The sequence below is a fragment of the Lepeophtheirus salmonis genome, chromosome 11 (genome assembly GCF_016086655.4).
Source record: "Lepeophtheirus salmonis chromosome 11, UVic_Lsal_1.4, whole genome shotgun sequence".
In the NCBI taxonomy this organism is placed as follows: Eukaryota; Metazoa; Arthropoda; class Copepoda; order Siphonostomatoida; family Caligidae; genus Lepeophtheirus; species Lepeophtheirus salmonis.
Window position 1 is genome coordinate 18,191,851 of NC_052141.2, and position 19,254 is coordinate 18,211,104.

General features: G+C 30.5%; 1 protein-coding gene across 2 annotated transcripts in view; it reads right to left on the reverse strand.

Annotated features, from left to right (window-relative positions):
• The window catches only part of Hydr1 (phospholipase Hydr1), a 181,409-nt gene that overhangs the window by 115,593 nt on the left and 46,562 nt on the right, over nucleotides 1-19,254 (reverse strand). Inside the window, exon 2 of one of the 2 annotated variants that reach the window (XM_071891734.1) lies at nucleotides 10,357-10,391. The exons of the other annotated variant lie outside the window; for it this stretch is intronic. The gene's annotated coding sequence lies outside the window, so the exon portion shown is untranslated. The remainder of the gene's footprint in view (nucleotides 1-10,356; nucleotides 10,392-19,254) is intronic. 2 annotated transcript variants of the gene reach the window in all.

Below are 19,254 nucleotides of genomic sequence, written 5' to 3' on the forward strand. Positions count from 1 at the left end.
AAAATAAATTGAAAAAAATATAATACGGGTCAATGTCTACTATGAATAGAGTTGTTTAAAGTTTGATATGCCAGTAGTATGTTAAAGAAATAAACAAAAATGAATGTGAATGGTCCAAGTGAAGACAGCATAATCTATGATTCTGATAAATTAATGAAGTATGTATTCACAAAGTCATTTAGAGTTTTTAATAGTTTGAATAATCATTGGGATTGTCTAGCCTTTTGTTTTCAAATTTCTAAAAGCGGGAATTCAACTAAGAAGAAGTAGCGTTCCCTTTAACGTTACAAGGAACGTAACGTAACGTAACGTTGCAAGGCAAAAACGTCTCAAGATAAAATCTTCCTGAGACGGATTTTTTTAGAATCTGATAACAACTATTTGAGAGTGAGTTCAAATTAACGTTTGAGATACCAGAAAAAAAAATCAAACAAAAAGGCCAAGCATGGCCATTTTGGCAGCTGTATTATTTTTGTCATCCTTCAAAGCCTAGTTTATCTAAATTTAGCTAGACCGTCTATAGAAGATTTATGATGTTTTGATATTTAGGACCTTATCATTTTCATACTATCGTTTTTATCTTTGCAACTGTGTTTCTTCATAAGTTATTCAGATGGGGTTTGTAGTCAGACTTTAACCTCTCTAAACTATCAAATTTGTAATTCAGTTTATAAAGAGTTATATTTCCAGTAGGAGTCAATTCTCCATAAATATGTAATGTATCTTATTCAATCCAAAGGTCAAGGCCATTTCTATCAAAAACATAAATATAATTTTGCACAGGTTGGAGGGTCACTAATTCACCAGTTGTAGAGAATAACAATCTAAAATTGAAATCTTCTAAGTCGAGAACCAATGTACACGATTATCAATCTATTTTATACTGATGAGCTTCTACTCCCATCATTATAGAGATATATATTCATTTCAAGACTAGTCAGGACATCTATTTCTTCAATTTGATCAAACTCCTCATTATTAAAACCTTTAGTCAATGCTCCAGAAAAGTTTTCTAGGGATATTCGAAGACATACAGAATAGGAATTTTAAATTCGGAACAAGTTTAGACCTCAATATCTTAGCCGCCCTGAGATCCATGTTTTTGAAAGTGTGCTCATCAGAATCAGCTAACAAAACTGTAATAGAAAAAATATAAGATGTTTTCTGAATATGAACGCCGTTCAGTCATTATTGTGTGCCGCACACTTTCGGAGATTATTGAATTTATAATCCTCCCCAAATACGCTGTTTACGATGTTTCAAAGTCTGATGTGTCAGGAAAACCTGCAAAGAAGACTCATGATCGTTCTGAGAGAGAAAAAACACTCCAGACTTCCTTAAGGCCCTGCATGTTAAGAACATGTGTCCTCCTAGCTACCTGGATCTGAACCCCTTGATCTACTATGTATGGGCGTCTTGGAGTCCAATAAACGTGCAGATAACACTGTTGGCTCCTTTAAGGCTTGCATATTCGAGGCAGTGGCCAACATATACAAGGAGTTCTTTATCTAGGCCTGTACTAGGTTCAGTGAAAGTTGGAGGCTTTAGTTGAAGCTGAAGGTGGTTAGCTTAAGTGGTTGACTTCACTACGGACCCCTAGATGTAGGAGACAAACCTTTGTTGGATTTAATGTGAAAGGGCCTTTATTATAACTTCTAAATGACCCTAATTTGAGTCATGTATCTTAATTTGTTGCAAAGTTATAATCAATTATTCGGTTTTCACGTTTTTCTTACCTCTTACCTCTAAAATTTTTATCACTTATTACTCTTAACATATATCATCTTCTTGGAAGTTTGTATCAACATCTATCGGTAACTTTTATCGTATTCCTACATGGACAAGTAGTTAAACGTGACACAAGTCAAAGTTCCTAGCAAAATGAACCCCAATTTTGTCTCAATTATATTTTTTTGGAAGAAACTATGTAAGTATGTACATCTTTCTATCCATCATAATCCTATTTTAATCCTGCCGTATTTGACTCCAATCACGATCTTTAATTCATGAGGATATATGTTATTATAAGCACGATATTAAATTGTAAAAATAATTGTCAAAAAGGGATTGCCACAATTTATGAATTTAGATAAAAGATATTCAAATCTTTTTTCTATTACATTTATAATCAAATATGTTTTGTTTCTGATTTTATAATCAGCGAACGGAGAGAACTATTTTCATTACATATTCTTTTTTCGTAAAAAAAATTATCTGTAATGAAAAAACTACTCTCACCCATTGAAACAACAATGTAAAGGACCTTACATATTAATTAATAGAAAGTACAATAGAGTTTTTGACGTGATGTCAGCCATTTTGAGAGAAAAACTATTTCTTTTTCTATGGTTGTCACAGATTGTTTACAAACATAGATCTGGCCCAAAATGATCCTTTTTTGAAGTTTAACATATGTTATAACAAGAAGTATAACCTTAGTTTTTTACTTTTAATTTTAGAATGATATGGTCTTTGATTTTTTTATATTAAAGCCTTGTAAAGGTTATAATTTTGAAGTAAAAACTGTAGAGTAGAAAATTCATGAAATGAGGAATAATTGTGTTATTTATAGAAATTATGGCTCCATAAAAAAAAGTCAACGCAACCTTTTCATAAAATCTACCAAAAAAATATTATATGTGTAGTATTATTTGAGAAGTAATATTATTTATCTTTATTAAATAAAGATAAATTTGTGAATATATAATGAATTACTACTGCTCATTATATCATATCTTTAAGATCAACAAGGCTTAAACAAAAGAAACAAAAAAGTATTCAAACTTTATATTTTTACAGACTAATTTGTATACAAAGTTTTTTTTTACTTTTTCTAGAATTCTGCCTTGTTTGTTTCTTTTATGAAAAAAAAAAAAGAATTTCTAATAAAACTTGTTAATTAAACTCAAGATTTTCTTTCTGATCTTGTAGTAGTATACATTTGTTGTTAAACTTATGTATGTGTATAAAAACTTTTCTTGATAATTAAAAATATTTCATATTTTACTTTTTTTATTTATTCGGATATACGTTAGGGTAGCAAAGGATTTTAAAGCCGTTTTTAGAGCCTCTTATGACATTGACAGATTAAAAAATAATTATATTCACCCACACCTTCAGAATAAGACAGAGGTTTTTAGTTATATAATGAGGGCATACATATATGCAACCAACGGTTGCATCCAGAATTGACCGGAGTAATTAGGCGTCGGCTAAAAAATAAATTTTGTTTAAATAATACTAGTTGGGCTCCGTCAGCTAGGCCCTGCAGGCGGCGGAATCATAATTGGCTTTGCCAAATTAAATCATTTAAATTAGACTAGTTTTTTTATTTTTGATCTTTTAATTGGTCAGATGGAGTTGCACATATTAAGTATAAGTAAACATTTACTCCATCTGATCTAGAAATGTTATTAGAAGTCCGTACACATAAAGTATATGGACTTCTCTAAGAACTTTCAATCCATGAAGCTAAGCACATTGAGTCCAAGAAAATAATTTTTACCGAGTGTGTGGACAACAAAAACGGTCTAGGCGGATTTTTTCCTTTAGGCCAGTCTACACCGATATTTTCTATGATACAGTCTAGAAAGAACTCATTTTAAAGGAAAAAAATAGTTGGTCCAATATAGATCATAACAGTCTCAGATTTACATAATGGGACACTTATCCCAATAACTACTTCCGGCAGCGATGTTGAACAGAGGTTGTTTTTTTGCCGCTATTTGTTTATTTGTTGGTCACCTTGATTACGGCAAAAGTTACAAATCAGTTCTGATCTAACTTGGTACGAAGATTATACCCATATAGCTACAGTAAAACCCATTGAATTGTGAGAGGCCAAAGGTCAATATAGCAAAAAACGTTTAAGGATATAATCTATAATAACTTTGGAACGTATTAGATGTCATTTTGGAGGTGTAATAAAGATGCTTCAAATAGCAAAAAAACAAAACAAGGACAAGATTAAAGGTCATCGTGTACATGGTACCACACAATGAATGTCCATATAATATAACACATATTAAAGTAGGAATGCAATGGATTATGTAATTTCATTAAATTCAACATTCCACATTTTTTACTTTAACATAGAGAAGAAATGATATTTTCTAAATATATATTAAAAAGAGCATAGGCTGAGGTTTACACTCTACCGAATGCCAATTATCTTTATGGATTGCGAAGCATCGTGATATGTAAATGCTAAAAATCATAATTAGTCAATGATTGATTAAAAAAAAAAAAACACACAACGAACTAAACCATTACGAGAATTATCTCGTCTTACAAACAAACCATTAGCTGAAAACTGTTCAAAATAGACCAAAGTTATCAAGGATATCCACTGGATTATATTTGGAGGGGGAAGGGGATTGGGTAAATTTCTGATTTTTGAAGAAAAGTTAAAAATTTAATCGCAAATAATAATTTTTTTAAATTTTATTTTCGAATATAACATTTTTTCGAATAAATTTTCAAAAATCCACAACTCTTAACAAAAAATTCCAATTACAAAATGTTAAGATTTTTTTTTTAAATTACTTTTTTTCGAAAAAAATTCCAAAAATCCAGAGATATTCACAAAGAATTAAAAAATTGAAAAAAAATCATAACTATTTTTTAAAGAATAATTTTTTGGAAAAAAAAATTCAAAAATCCATCTCTGTTAACAAAAAATTAAGTTTTTGGAACCAAATATCAAGTAAAATTTCCAAAATACAAAGGTTAAGGTTTAAACTTTTGGAAAACAAATTGAAAAGTCCACAACTCTTAATAAAAAATTAAGTCGGTTTAAAGAAAATATTTGATCAAATTTGAAAAAAAAAAATCGTTTTTTCGTTGTTTTTTTGCTTTTTTTTTTTCAGGCAACAACAAATTCACCTTTTCTCATGCTTTTATTTTCTACACATTTTGGAAAATAATTTCAAATATAAATTTTTTGGAAAAAATCATAATCTTTAGTTCCTGGGGAATGAAATAAGTGTTCATATACCGGTCCAACTGGACGATTTCCATTATTGTATCCATATTTTCGACGTTCATTTTACCAGAACAGAATAGTTGAAACAACCATTCTGCTGTTGCATTCAATACTGGATTGAGTCCATAAACAGCAAAGAAAATTTTTGCTGCTCAAGGTTTTCACCTTGGTTGTAGGGATAATAAAGAATGTATCGAATTTTCTCTTTTTTACTTCAATTTTAGAACGCTTTAACACGCAACTGCCTTCACGAAATATTTTGATGCAATTTGTTAATTGAGAGATATAGGTCACTAAAGATATCTAGGAAAAATATTTCAGAACTTTTCACTTAACCTGTGCTCTTTCCTCTTCCTTTGTCTCTCAGCAAAAGAATGAACCCTATTAAAAAACCCTTCGAAATCCTCATAATAAGAAACCACATTAATTTAATAAGAATGCTATAATTTGATTTGGGGAAAAATTCCCAAGTACGAAACTTCTGCAGGGTGAAAGTTCCCAGGGCAAAAATTTCTGGGGGGAATTATCCGGTCACCAGTTTTTTTATTACAAATATGTCTACTTTAGGTATCGTATAAAACTATATCTATGTAAAAAAATAAAAAAAAATACTATAGCTATTCGAAAAGAAGAACAATATAATTTTTTCCTACAAGTAATATATATAATGATTTTTACTTTTTCTAAATACTTGTTTTGAAAAAAAGGTACTTAAATGTGTAAGCAATAAATTGAGAAGTAAATGAATAATGGAGGCAGAGTCATGACTTGTAATAATTTTTTTAACTTTGACAGATTGAAAGAATGTGTTTTTTTTTTTTTATAAGTAGAAAATGAAATTTTAGAAAAGTGTCAAAAGACGAAATTGACAAATATCTTGTTTTTTTTAGGCAAGACATTTTTTATAGTTATTTTTTTTGTTAAAAAAAAAGGAAAGATTTCCCCAAATACCCTTTCTTTTTCAAACTACATATGTTTTCGAGTGCATTTATAACTTTAGTGATAAATAAACATAGCTTAAACAGCTTTTTCGAAATTAAAATGTACTAAACATATGTATATATGAATCAAATTCAATCCCCCAAAAATCTGATTGAATGGCTGATATAAAATAAATATTTGGTTATAAAAACTGTGAATAAGTGTTTGTTAGTTTTAAAACTATTCGAGAATACAACTTTAAAAAAAAAAAAAATGTTAGAGTAAGAATTTATTTTTTGACAATGACGTTATGCGTTTGACAAATTTGATGACAAGGTTATAATTAGGGGGTGCATCCTGCCGTATTCCCGACCCTAAGTTAGATAAAAAGGGTAAAGTTTGTCTCTTATGAAGTATTTACGGGGTTGGGGGCTTGGAGACGATCCGTGGACTGAGGGATGAGTTTGGAGGGTTTCACATCTTATTAAGAAAGAGAAAGTGGGGACAAACTATTATAATGTAGCCAATTATCCTTTTTAAACCTAATTTTCTTTTAATACAAATTGCTCAAATTTGATCTTCTGAGTGTTCATTTTTCAAAATTTTAACACTCTTTTTTGACTATTTTTGACCCAAAAAAATGGCTCAGAAATCTTAACTCTATATATAAGGATAACATATATTTATTTCACTTTGGTGGAGCTCTTGTTCATTATGACATCAGGTGAAAAATACATTAAATCCTTTAAAGAAAGGACATGTGACTCTTTTTTTATTGTGGTTCTAATGGATGATTTTGTATGTCAAAATTTTTGGAAAATTTGAATTATATAATTATAAAAAATAAATTTGTCATTCTGTAATTTACTTACTTAATCAGCTATGACCATTATGTATATATTAAAATCCTTATTTGAGAACAATGGATCAAATTTTGCACATGAGACTTGCCAAATGGGATAAATATAGTTATATATATAGGTATATTTTGCAAAGATGGTAATAAGTATGTAATAAATCACTTGATATTTTAAGTAATGTTTTATCGTCCTTATAAGGGAACAAATAAAGATTTGAGTTGTATACAATATGATGTAGAAAGCTCAATGGACTTTTTGTAGTTGCAAACTGAGCCGGAGTTTTAAACTTTCTGAAGCTATTATCATTTTTACTTAATTCTTGGGAATTCTAGTGATTATTTTTTGGTATTCGGTTTCCAACGTCCTCTTTACATAAACAAACTATACTAACTATTTAGCCATTTCATCATCATGAGCGAGCAACAAGCAAAAATGCAGCGCATCTCAGATCGATCTCCTGGATGCTTGATTTTTTTGATGAAGATCACGGATCCTGGTTTTTAAGTTGGCCAAGATGAAAAAAAAAAAAAAATAGAAGACCTCTCCAGCATGTCAGTAAGTTGAGTGTAAAATTTAAAGAGGGAAACGATGTCCTGGTTAAGTTGGGAGAATAATATAAAGGAAGATCCAACTAAGTCGATGAATCGCCTCACAAACTCCTTCTCTGTGGTTCCTAGTACCATCAGGAGGGCTATAAAGCACAACTTTGGAATAGTTTATTTCACAAGGAAACCACAAATATTCTGAAGGAGGGCATGAAAGCCAGGATGCTCGAGAGGTGCAAGATAATCCTCACATAGATCATGGCAAGTAGGTCGATTGGGAACATTTTCTCTGACAAGAAGATTTTTCACAGGTAATCAATTCCACAACTCTTCTCGAACGACCACTGGCTTGCCGAAACAAAAGAGGACTGAGGGTTTTACCACACCAAATATCCGGCCCAAATAATAGTACTTCGCATTTCCTTTGACGGAAAGAAGAAGCCTCAATACTTTTCAAAGGTTGGACAGAAAATCCTTCGAGTGGCCTAATATAAGGTGCTTAGGTACAACATCTTGCCATGGTTGAAGACCAACTACTCGGAGGGTAACTAAGTGTGGACTCAGGACAAGGACCCTTCTCACACGTCCGCCAAGTACCAAAAGTTTTGTGTAGATAGCATGACTCGATTCTAGGTCCAAAGATTTGAACCCAATTGATTTTTCTATATAAGGAACTTTGAAGAGGTAAACCAACAGGACCTCACACCCAAATGTGGACTCACCGAAGTCATCCATAGTGGCTGCATGGGACAACTTGTCAGAGAAATTTGTAATCAATTCTTGCATGGCCTTCAGGTGACGTGTAAAGAGTATGATTGATCATGAAGGTGGCCATATTGAGTGAAATAAGTTTTGCAAAAACCTTGTCTACTACAAGTTTTGTTAACATTATTTTTTTGCCTATTATTGAAAATATAAAAATATTGATGTATTTCTAAATCCATCTCTCAAATCATCGTTTTGCAACCAACCATGTATATGTGGCTCGTCAACAAATAAACAAGCTAGAAGGATTTTTTTTAAATAAAAAAGGTCGTTATTCACGTTGTTAATGTGCACAAATACTTAAAAACAATAAAAAATGGTATGAAGAATTGGGTAACTAAAAACATAAATAAACATTGTACATTAAAATTACACCACTTAACTAAGACCTAACAACAATAAACGTATGAAATATAATTAACCAATTAAAACACAACAAGGATAAAATAATTTAACACTGTAGTTAAACAGAAAGAAATCTGATATAGGATAGTAATCAAATCAAGGGTAAAAGTCCTAGGAGCTACTTAACAAGTTTGGGATTTTTAGAGAAAAAGTGACCTATCTCACTAAGGCACATATGTATATATATTACTTTAATGTTCCTTTAACTGGTCGTATGGAGTTGCACTGATTAAGTGTATGTAAAAAATATAGTATTAATATTGCTCCATCTGACCTAGGAATGGTCTTTGAAGACCATTTACATTATGTAAATTTCATTCTCTAGGAGCAACCGAGATGCGAACCTGCACATTCAATTCAAGAGAATAATTTCTCCCAACCGCGTTGTTCACCGAGCTACGTCGTTCCAGCAGATATAATTAATGACCTCATATCTCGCCTGTAAATTGTTACACATTTAGCTAGCTTTGAAGGGATGGGGGAAATTTGGCACTTAACAGATTAAAATGTGGAATGATTTTCTCGATGAAACACCAAATAAAATGAGGTTTCAGTTTCAGCGAGACTGCTGGTAGCGTCAGTTCTAGTACTGACAGTCCGAATGACCAGATCTAAAACTAAAGTAGACTGACACAACACTAATTAAATGGAGTTATATATAATATGTATGAATATGATATCAAAGAAAGAGAGATGGCATATGACGTGGAATGATGGATGAACGAAAACAGCAATGCTCTTTTTCAGCCTCATCATTGAATTACCTTTTGCAAACAACATAAATACATGCGAATCGTAAATCATTGTCTAAGATGCTTATAATAATTATTAAAAATAATAGTAGTACGAACCACACCCATAAATGCTCTGCCCTTAGTAACCCCTTTCAAAAATAATAGCACATTTCCGGGTTCTCAAATAACAATGCATAAGTACTAGTCTTGGATCTCAGCCCTGAAAATCCTAGACTAGACAAAGACTGTTATGCTTTTTAGTGGACCGGACTAATTCGGTCATATACAGAAGTTCGTGTAGACTGACATCAAAGATATAATAATTTTCATGGTAAATTCGTTCTAGAGCCAAAATACACGTGGTAGCCCTGACAATTACAAGTTACATAATTTATGAAAATGAGTAAATTCAAGTTTAGCCCGTCTTTCGAGCGACTAAATATCCTTGGTAGCTTTTGGTGGAAAAACAAAAAAAAAACCATCCATGCAATTAGCATAACGAGTATTTTAATATTTGTAAAGTATATATTTTCAATATTTTTTGGATTAATGTTCATATATAGCAATTTATTTTCCAGATGGCATTCAAATTAATTATGAGTAAAGGGGTACAATATAACTCCATTCCCTAGTGGAATACAATTAATTATGACATATTTAGCCTAACCTTTTCTATTAAAAGAAGCCATATTTATCATTGGAAGTAAATCGCTCATAAAATATAAAACTTTTGGCATGATTAAGAATGATTGATTGGTTCCAGTTGATTTATGTTCAACTTTCAATATCTTGTAGAAAAATAACGGGTAAAGAAAGTTCACCGCACTCTTTTCAACCCAAGGCAAGTTTATCCCAAGAGAAGTTAATCCCGAAACGAGTTTTTATTTTTTTATTTATTTTTATTTTTTGACTACACAAGACAATTCTTAAATCCTTAAATTTACAAACTATTTTGATAATTAAACTTATATCATTGAATAAGGATCCTGTTATTTTGGGAGTATTTTTTTTAAATCATTGTATAACACCAACAATAATAATATTAACATTCTTCATACAATTTAAATTTACCCGGGCTTCCTCCAACATAAGAAAAAGACGAAGATAAAATAAAAAATAAGAAGATGAGCGAGCTCTCATACCTGCCTTTTAGAAATTCTGGTAGATCGTAGATAGGCTATGTAAACATGAAAATAAAAAAACATCATTTTAAAAACCAACAGTTATTGGAAAGGGGGAAAACATATATACACAAAACTCTTTTAATCCTGAATTAAGTACATAGTACACAGATAGCTTTATTTTTTTTTTTGTATAAATAAATTTTTAAATTGAATATAAATATATTACTAATGTAGAGTATAACGCACTCATTTTACATCTCTAATAATTATAATTTAGATTATATAAAAATATGTTAGTTCCTCGAGATGAACTTGTCATCGTATGAATTTTACTCGGAATGAACTTTCACTATAGTGAACTTGCTTCGGGATGAAATTATCTTAAAGGAATTTTGGGATGAACTGGCTTCGGGATGAACTTGTCTTGGGAGGAAGTTACCCTTGTCTGAAAAGAGCGCAGTGAACTTTCCTGTTACCGAAAAAGAATAGTATCAAACAAAAGTTACCCTTTTCCAAATAGTTTCGACTTTGTATGACAATTACCATAAAGGACCCTTTAAATTGTATTTAATGATGCTCACATTACCTCGTCTAAGAAATCCTTAAATACATTTCTGAACATATTTTGGTTAGATATGATCAATCTTCTGATAGGTTGGAAATTAGATTTCTCTTTTTCTATAATGCTTAAAATATGGTTTCGAATCCCAAAAATAGAGTTGAAATAGAATTTGATATATATTTTAACCATCATCCCCCCCCCAGGTTAGTTGCCTTATTTTTCATTAGATTAGCTACGACAAGTATGTTGTGAAGGAAATCAACACAAGTTAATAAATATTACTCTTTTATCACTCAAGGATTAGCTATGGTTGATAAGCTCCAAGAAATGGTTTTCAGTTAATAAAAACTTTTATCATCAAGGAAAAGGCAAAAACAACTGCTTAAATGATCACAACAACGGGGGTAGTTGCATTGGGTGTAGCATTATAATTAGCAATTGTGTATATCCTTCATGATAATAGTATGTTGTTATATATGCATAAATAACGGGGAAAAAATATTTTTTGATGCTCTTAATAAGGAGTAATATCCACATTAGTGTGGTTTCTTTTTCGCCTTTTATATATAGCAACTTCCACATGAAGAAGAGGGGTGATTATGTTTTTGATTAAACTCCACGTCTCACTTGTGTTTTGCAACCTAAAGGTATGACATATTGAACTGGATTCCGATGTCAGAACAAGAAAATATTATTTGGATCAATCTATTATTTCAATATTCTGTATATATAATTTATTGTTATTATTAGTTATATGATTCTAATTGTTTAATTTTGTATATTTAACTTAAATGTATGATGGTTTATTTTTTAGTATGTAGATTATATTTAATTTAAGCCTTCTATTTTAAATTTGGAACTTCAAATATATTTCGAAATACTCTACTTTGTCGTTTCATTAGCTATTAATTTGAGAATAAGGTTCATAACGAATTACAATTTCATGGAGTGTGACGTTTTCAAATCTACTGTAACGGAAAAAAACGTCTAAGTCTATACGTACATAGTATATCTTCATTAAACATTTTGCTAATAAATGCTTTCGTTATACCCTCAAAAATCCTAATAAAGCAGGCAGATAATAGTCACATCAGTATTTATACAATGATACCATATGTCTTCCCCCCCCCTTCTCCTTGCATGCGTTTTTCTCTACAATATTATCAACTTTGATTATATATAATAAAAACAACAAAATCATAATTTTCAAAAAAAAATCCAAGAAATAGAAAGGAAGGACTTTTAAACAAAACAGTTAATTGCACTCACTAAACCTCGATCAAAAATTGGTGAATTGACAGATAAATCATAAACAAGAGAATACTGCGAGAAATAAAGAAATGAATCAAACAGGTTTAATGTTTCATGAGCATACTAAAAAGTATTGGTGATAAAATGTAGATTCAAAGGAATACAAAGCATTTTTATTAATCTCGGTATAATTTCCCAGTTACCTAACAGATCCTTAATACTGAATAAAAGGGGGGAAAAATAGGTTTTGATCCGAGTTTTGAGACTAATCGCTGTGTTTTTGTCTGACAGACAGTCTGACGTATTGGATTAACCATTGATCCCTCAGTTTACCTTCACATATCTTAAGTTACTTTTGTTTCCCAATTGTTTTTAGTCCTTTGACTTGGATTTATGTGTACAATATTCATATAATTTGAATATTTCATGCTCCAAGAGACGTAATAACAACTCTGTAATTCAATATCAATTGTGTAAAAGGATTGTTTATACCTAGAAAATTCAAGGAAATCATATAATATCCATCCATGTATGATGAATGCTTGACTATCTGCTCCTGCAATATTTTACTGATTATAAAGTTCTTATATCAAAATATGCGCATTAGGGTGGTTTCTTTTTCTTTTTTTGAAAAATCACTAAAAATTTCTAGTCCATGCTATATTGAAAGGGTAATTTTCACACCACAAATATTCCACACTGGCCTCAAATCGAAATACAATAAAAAGATGAATGTTGAACCACTCTAATGTACATACAATTTCTCTCAATCTACTTCTTTGTACGTACACTGTAGAGAATGAAAATGTGGAAATAATTTTTCTCAAAATTGAGGTTGGAATACATATTTTCTTTATTAATAAAAATTGTGGTATTCTTTTCTTAATATCTAAAACGGTCTTTGACAATACGTAAAATAAAGAAATTAATATATATATATATATAATTATTACAATAAATCTAAAAATACACCATTGATATATAAATATATAGATTAAGAAGGAATCTACCAATCCTAATTTTGGAAAAAATAAAAAATATGAATAATAAATATAACATAAAAAGATAGTGGCGCCATCTAATTAATTATGGTCTCTCCTTAGCTGGGGAATCTGGTCTGATCAGAAATAAATACAGACTATGGTATGTAGCAAAGAATTCTTGACTAGTTTTATTCCGTGTCTAAAGACTGAATCCTTCTCCGTTTTCGCCAAAGTTTGAGAAACGTAAATATGGCACAACTTTTAGAGTTTAGAGAAGAAGAAGAGGACTAGTGTCACGTAACTAGATAAATATTTAAAATTGCTGTCGTAAAATGCACTTATTGCAGTCAAAATTGATTGCAAAAAAAAAAAAAAAAATAAAAGAAATTGATGGATTTTGTTTCAATGAGGCAACATGTGGGCTCTTAAATCTTAAGTCTCTTAAATCATACAAAGGTTCTAAACTATAGCTTAAGTTCATCACTATCTTAACTCATCCCACAAAGTTGAATAAAAAGTCTAAAAGTGAGCAAAATATGTTTTTGTTATATTGGGATGTATTTATTAATTAAGCAAAAAATATATTTAGATTTTTTTATTTTTGAACCAGCCACATATACCCATGTGATCATTGAGGAGTTTAATAACTACATAAATAACCAGATTTAATTTTTATATATAAATTTATACAGATTTGTGATCAAGGCTGCGAAGTCGCTACATAAACTCCAACACAAAAAAAATTAACAATATATTTTATAGCCAATATTGAGACATTTGAGTCTAAGGACTATAAATATACATTTAATTTAGAGCTATAGGTAGTTATTAATATTAACTTTTTTGTTTTATATTGTAAGTAATTATGCCAGGTATATATAAAATATTACGAATATAAGATATTTAACAAGATGAACAACAAATGAAACGGATCAAAATCTATTTATTTCTAATACATTCATAAGTTTTGAACAGCAAAACAAAGAACCTCTCATTGTAACATTACTCTTTACTCTAATGACTTTGACTAACGACAAGACTAAGGAATGAGTTTTATTGCCATTAATTATAATGATTTTAGTAGTCGGAGTCGGTACAAATTTTCCGACTCCAACTCTACAGCCCTGGAAGACTTGGAACTTATCAAATACATCTTTTACTACAGGACTAGAATGCTTTCGATTGTTGTGGATTATTTGGAATTATGGATCTATTATTATCCATGTCATTTTCTCATGGTTCTATAACTGATATATCTATAATGTGAGTGAATTGTGGTATGGTCATCTTATCTTATCTCAGATTGATGCATTCGTATAATAGAAATAGTCATTTCATTAAAGGATGGAGGACTATGAAGTTATATTGCTCAGAAGGATTATGAATTAAGCTCATCTCGGATTCGGATGATAAGGACTCTCTTAGGACACATTGCTGCTACCCTCTTAAGTGTTGAAGAGGACTTGGTCTCAGTTTTGTTGGGCTTAAATTAGTTTATATAGATTGAGGATATTGAAGGCACTATTCCCCCAATTAACTTCATTGCAGCTGAACCTCTAATATTCTCCCAATTGCTCTCAAAGCAATTATTCCCACTCACATCTTCAATGAAGAGATTGAACATTTTGTTACACTTCTTACGATCTTCTATCTTATTCATATATCGTTATTTTCCATAGATATCTATCTCACTCAATTCATCTGCAATTACATTTACAATCCATTGGACCTCGGAACTGCGTTTCCAATTATATTATTAATTTCTGTAAACTGTACGCCCAATAAGATATAACTTTACACAATAATTGGTTTTAGTGAAATGAATCATTTTGTTGGCTTAAATAAGAGCCGGAATTTCAGATGATTTATATATTATTCAATAATATATTCCATGTACAATACGAAGTATTTACATGTATAACAAATTATAAACATGTCACAAAATGAGAAATCTATAAATATTTATTAATTTTTCTTGGAGATGGGCAAATTTTGGAGTTAGGAGAATGTTTTCGTATTTAATTAATGTTTATATTATCATTATGATAAGAAATAAAATTCTTTATCATAACGTTGAAAAACTTTTTAGAAATTTTTTGGAAAAAAGAAGAAAACAAATGCCCATTCTCACAAGTAATTTCTAGTCAGAAACTAAAATCCTGCTCCTCTTGAATTCGTATCATGAAGATACTTACAAAAAGTTCATTTGATTGATGAAAAGAAAAAAACAGAGACTGTGTTTCTTCGTCATTCATAATTTCCGTGTACAATTTTACACAAAATAGACAAGACAGATAAAGTAAGTCTGATAATTGGACTAATCCACCTCTATTTACCATATTTATTAACTCTTTCTTTAAATCATAGAGTCCTTTCATTTGGTTTTCATCAGACGAAAGGTCAAAAACTGGAGGTATATCGCGCTGATTTTGAAAAGATTAGGAGAGTCCTCACATTTATTCAGCTTGATAATGGATTTTGCCCCACATATCCGTATATGTAATAAACAACTCCTCTAAGACCATTTACTTCTGTGCTTAGCTTTAGAATGGGCAGAGCTATATCGACTATTCATGCAAATGCATCCAAGTCATCTGGCTTAATAGAAGAATTTATCAACTTTAATTGTTTAATAGCCATTTTTGAATGTGAGAATAGACTTAAAAGTCTAATTTTTTTCTCGCCTTCCAGAAGTTGTTTAATGGAGATGGAGTAATTAGATCCTCCAAGTTGACGATATTTTGAAAAACGAGCTTGGATAGGATCAGAATTAATTTTCCCTAATAGAACATAATCCAGTCCTTTAACTTCTAATAAATAAATAGAGAGTTCAATTATACTCCTAATTGAAAACCTCATGGTAAAAAATGTCCCTTGCTCAAACCACACTTTCCTGAGTTTTCCTAATCGTAAATCCATTTATAAATTTTTTCTAAGAAAACTAGAGTGTCACATTCTTTAGAGATTGTTGCAGTCCTTCGGTGATCCCTTAGGTGGTCAGCTTCAAATACATTTTTTAAATTTATCCTACACCAGAATTATTTCCCTAGGGATAAAAAGTTAGAAGTTACCTCCCACATTGGGTTAGTCCCTACAAATATTCTTAGTCCGGATATTGTTGAGTCATGGAAACAATTATCAGCTAGCTTAACACAAGTTCACTCAATAGTCCTTGGATGAATGACCTTATCCGTTAATTTGTGAGCATATCTGACCGGTAGAAGTCTTTCCTTTTTATATAACTCACGGATGTGATTAAAATTCGCTGGCATTGCAACTCCATTAAACATTGGACATTCAACACATTTCCGAATGAGCCAATTGTTATAAATATTCATAAAAATGTGAAGCATATCGAAGAAAAAGTATGTTCTATTCCTATTGAAATATGGATTTTCGATATAATTCTTATCTTTCTTTAACAACCGTTTCAATCGTAGATTTCTACAAATGCAAATGCACTTAAAAGAGGCTAAAATAGATTGTCACGATAAAAGTGCGATAAACCGGAAAAAATTATCTAATAAGACCATATTAGGGCCAATATCAGGTTCTTAAAAAAATACACATTTAAACTATACTAAAGTTTTTAAGTATCATTAATCATCCAGTAATTTGATAGAAAGCCTATAACTGACAAAAATATTTCATTGTAAAATTTGCCTGTGTGTTTCAATGAGATATAATTTTCTTTATTTTTAGATTTTCTCTGTTTAATAATTTTCCTTAAAATTCTTAATATGTTGACAAGGAAAATATTCAACCGGTTCTTATTTGTTTCGTCAGGCATTAATCATATTGAATTTTTGATTTTGAAGAATATATTTTTATCGAAATTGTGTGAGTTTTCTATTAAATAGTACATAATATATAATGCAAAATACAAATTAATTTTTCTATGACTTTTTTTGTCTTTGTTTCCATTTTTTAATACATAATTAAAGTATTATTAAACAGGAGAAGCAAATTGATTTTTTACAAACTCCATTTATTCTTTATTGCTTATACTCCTTTCTACGCAGAGACAATCGTTAAATAAATTAATTTAATTTAATTTTTTTTGTAAAATCAATTATTTGGAAAATTACTATTTTATTTTACATATGTGGCCCGTCAACACAGAAACAAGCTTGAATGATTTATCTCCAAATTGAATGTGGATTACAAATTTGTAGTCTTCGACGAATATTCATCACATTCTATCAACAAATTATTCTAATTCAAACCTTTTTAGTAGCAACAATTGATTGTCAAAATAAGCGAATAAATAATAAATTAAGGGATTTAATGTATTCAAAAAGAGGCAATATATGGCAGCAGAAAAGAAGTGCAAAGGGATTGGTAGTACTGTGGGCAGCTCCAGTTGGAATACCTATCCCAAAAATAGAGGAAATAAAGTAGGTATGTTATAAAATGCAAATTCTTGTGAAGCAGGAATCGAAAGGAGATCCAGAGCCACTTTTTTTCAGAGATGGAAATACCTCAGAGCTCTGCCAGGCCCAAGCGTCCATGGCAGAATGAAATTCGTCAGTATCGATGGTGGATAGGATTTCCTTGTACTCCAAAATTTCTTGCTTTATTCCTCGACTAACATCATTTTTTGGCCTTAAATGTGGAATGGCATTGTGAAATTTGAATCTGGGACATGTTTTGTTGGAACTTCACAATATCTATTTTTCATTGGAGATTTGTACAATTTTTTGAGTTTCACAAGAAGAACTATTAATTATATAATTTTTCAATGAATTAAGACCGTAATATTCGCCTATTAAGACTACGAATACAAATCTGAAAGTTACTAACCATATCCTTACAACTGTTCAACATAATCTCTTTCAAAAAACAAGATAGCTGAAGTTTAAGGTGGGAGGTGTGTGGCTAAAAATTATCATTATACGTTCTAGCAATCATTACTTATTTTCTAACTGAAGAACAACAATAAATTTAGCTAAGACCGTAGACGTTTGTAAAAAAAAAAAGACTGAAAGAGGGGGAGGTGAGAATGATTAAGTAATCAGTCCGAGGTCTGATCCAACACTAGTCACATATCAAATATGCCAACATATGCTTTTCTGTTTGATTTAGATTATCAAGGAGTAAGTCATCTTTAACATCTTTTCAATTCGACTCATCATTCATATAACGTTTGCTATCAAGTAATATTGGTTGTGAGCATAGTAATTACAACTCACTAGTTAGCATATTTATTGATGAATGACAAAAATCTCAGGCGTGGTTTTTTATACGAGTGTATTAATTTCTAAAAGAATATCGTAATTTCAGTCGTTAAGAGGCCATCAAGCTCTTCGGATCTCTATCTTCTTGAGTAGAGGGAGAGCTATTGGAGACTTGTTCTTTTTTAATTTACTCAAATTAAATGCAAATTATTTTTTAGCGGCCTTCCTTTACTCCACTTTGCGAGTGAAGGAAGTGAGCTCCATAATTAATTTTTGGTTCGATTAGTTTATTTTGTTAAGTTTTTATTTCCTAGGCCCTTCCATTCTGGGATTTTGATCTGGAGAGTGAGACACCTTTTTAATAGGTACAAAAGAATAAAATAAAGTTAACTAAGGTTTTCCATTGTGTTTGGGGTTCACAATTTCACAACGTCCCCCTTTTTATTCGCAAAACCTATTATTTTGTGTGCTCTCATTCGAAGGATAAAACTCTCATGAATGTCCTCGGCTCTAGAAGTTCAAGCTCTTTTCTTCCTTATTTGAACTATAATCTTATAAGAGAGGAATAAATCTTTATGGTTTCAACTAAAACTTTGATAGGAAATTTAACTATACCCGAAAATATACTTGTTAGCTTAAGAACAAATACATTTACATAAATTGTACATTTGTAAATGGGTTGAATAGATCTTAGTCATTTTTGTTTCCAACTAAAGAGGAATTTATAAATAGTATTTTTCACATGAATTGTTTATTTTGATACAAGATTAAATTTTAAAACAAATCTTTCGTATATTATTACAATTAATGAATTATAGATGTTTAGGTCAAAAGGGTTTTTCTAAGTTTTTAGAGTGTCTTCTTAGAGGAATTGTTTTCACTAAAAATAAGGTACTGTAATTAACTTATCAATTTAATTAGTTTTGTAAGTCTTCAACGAACA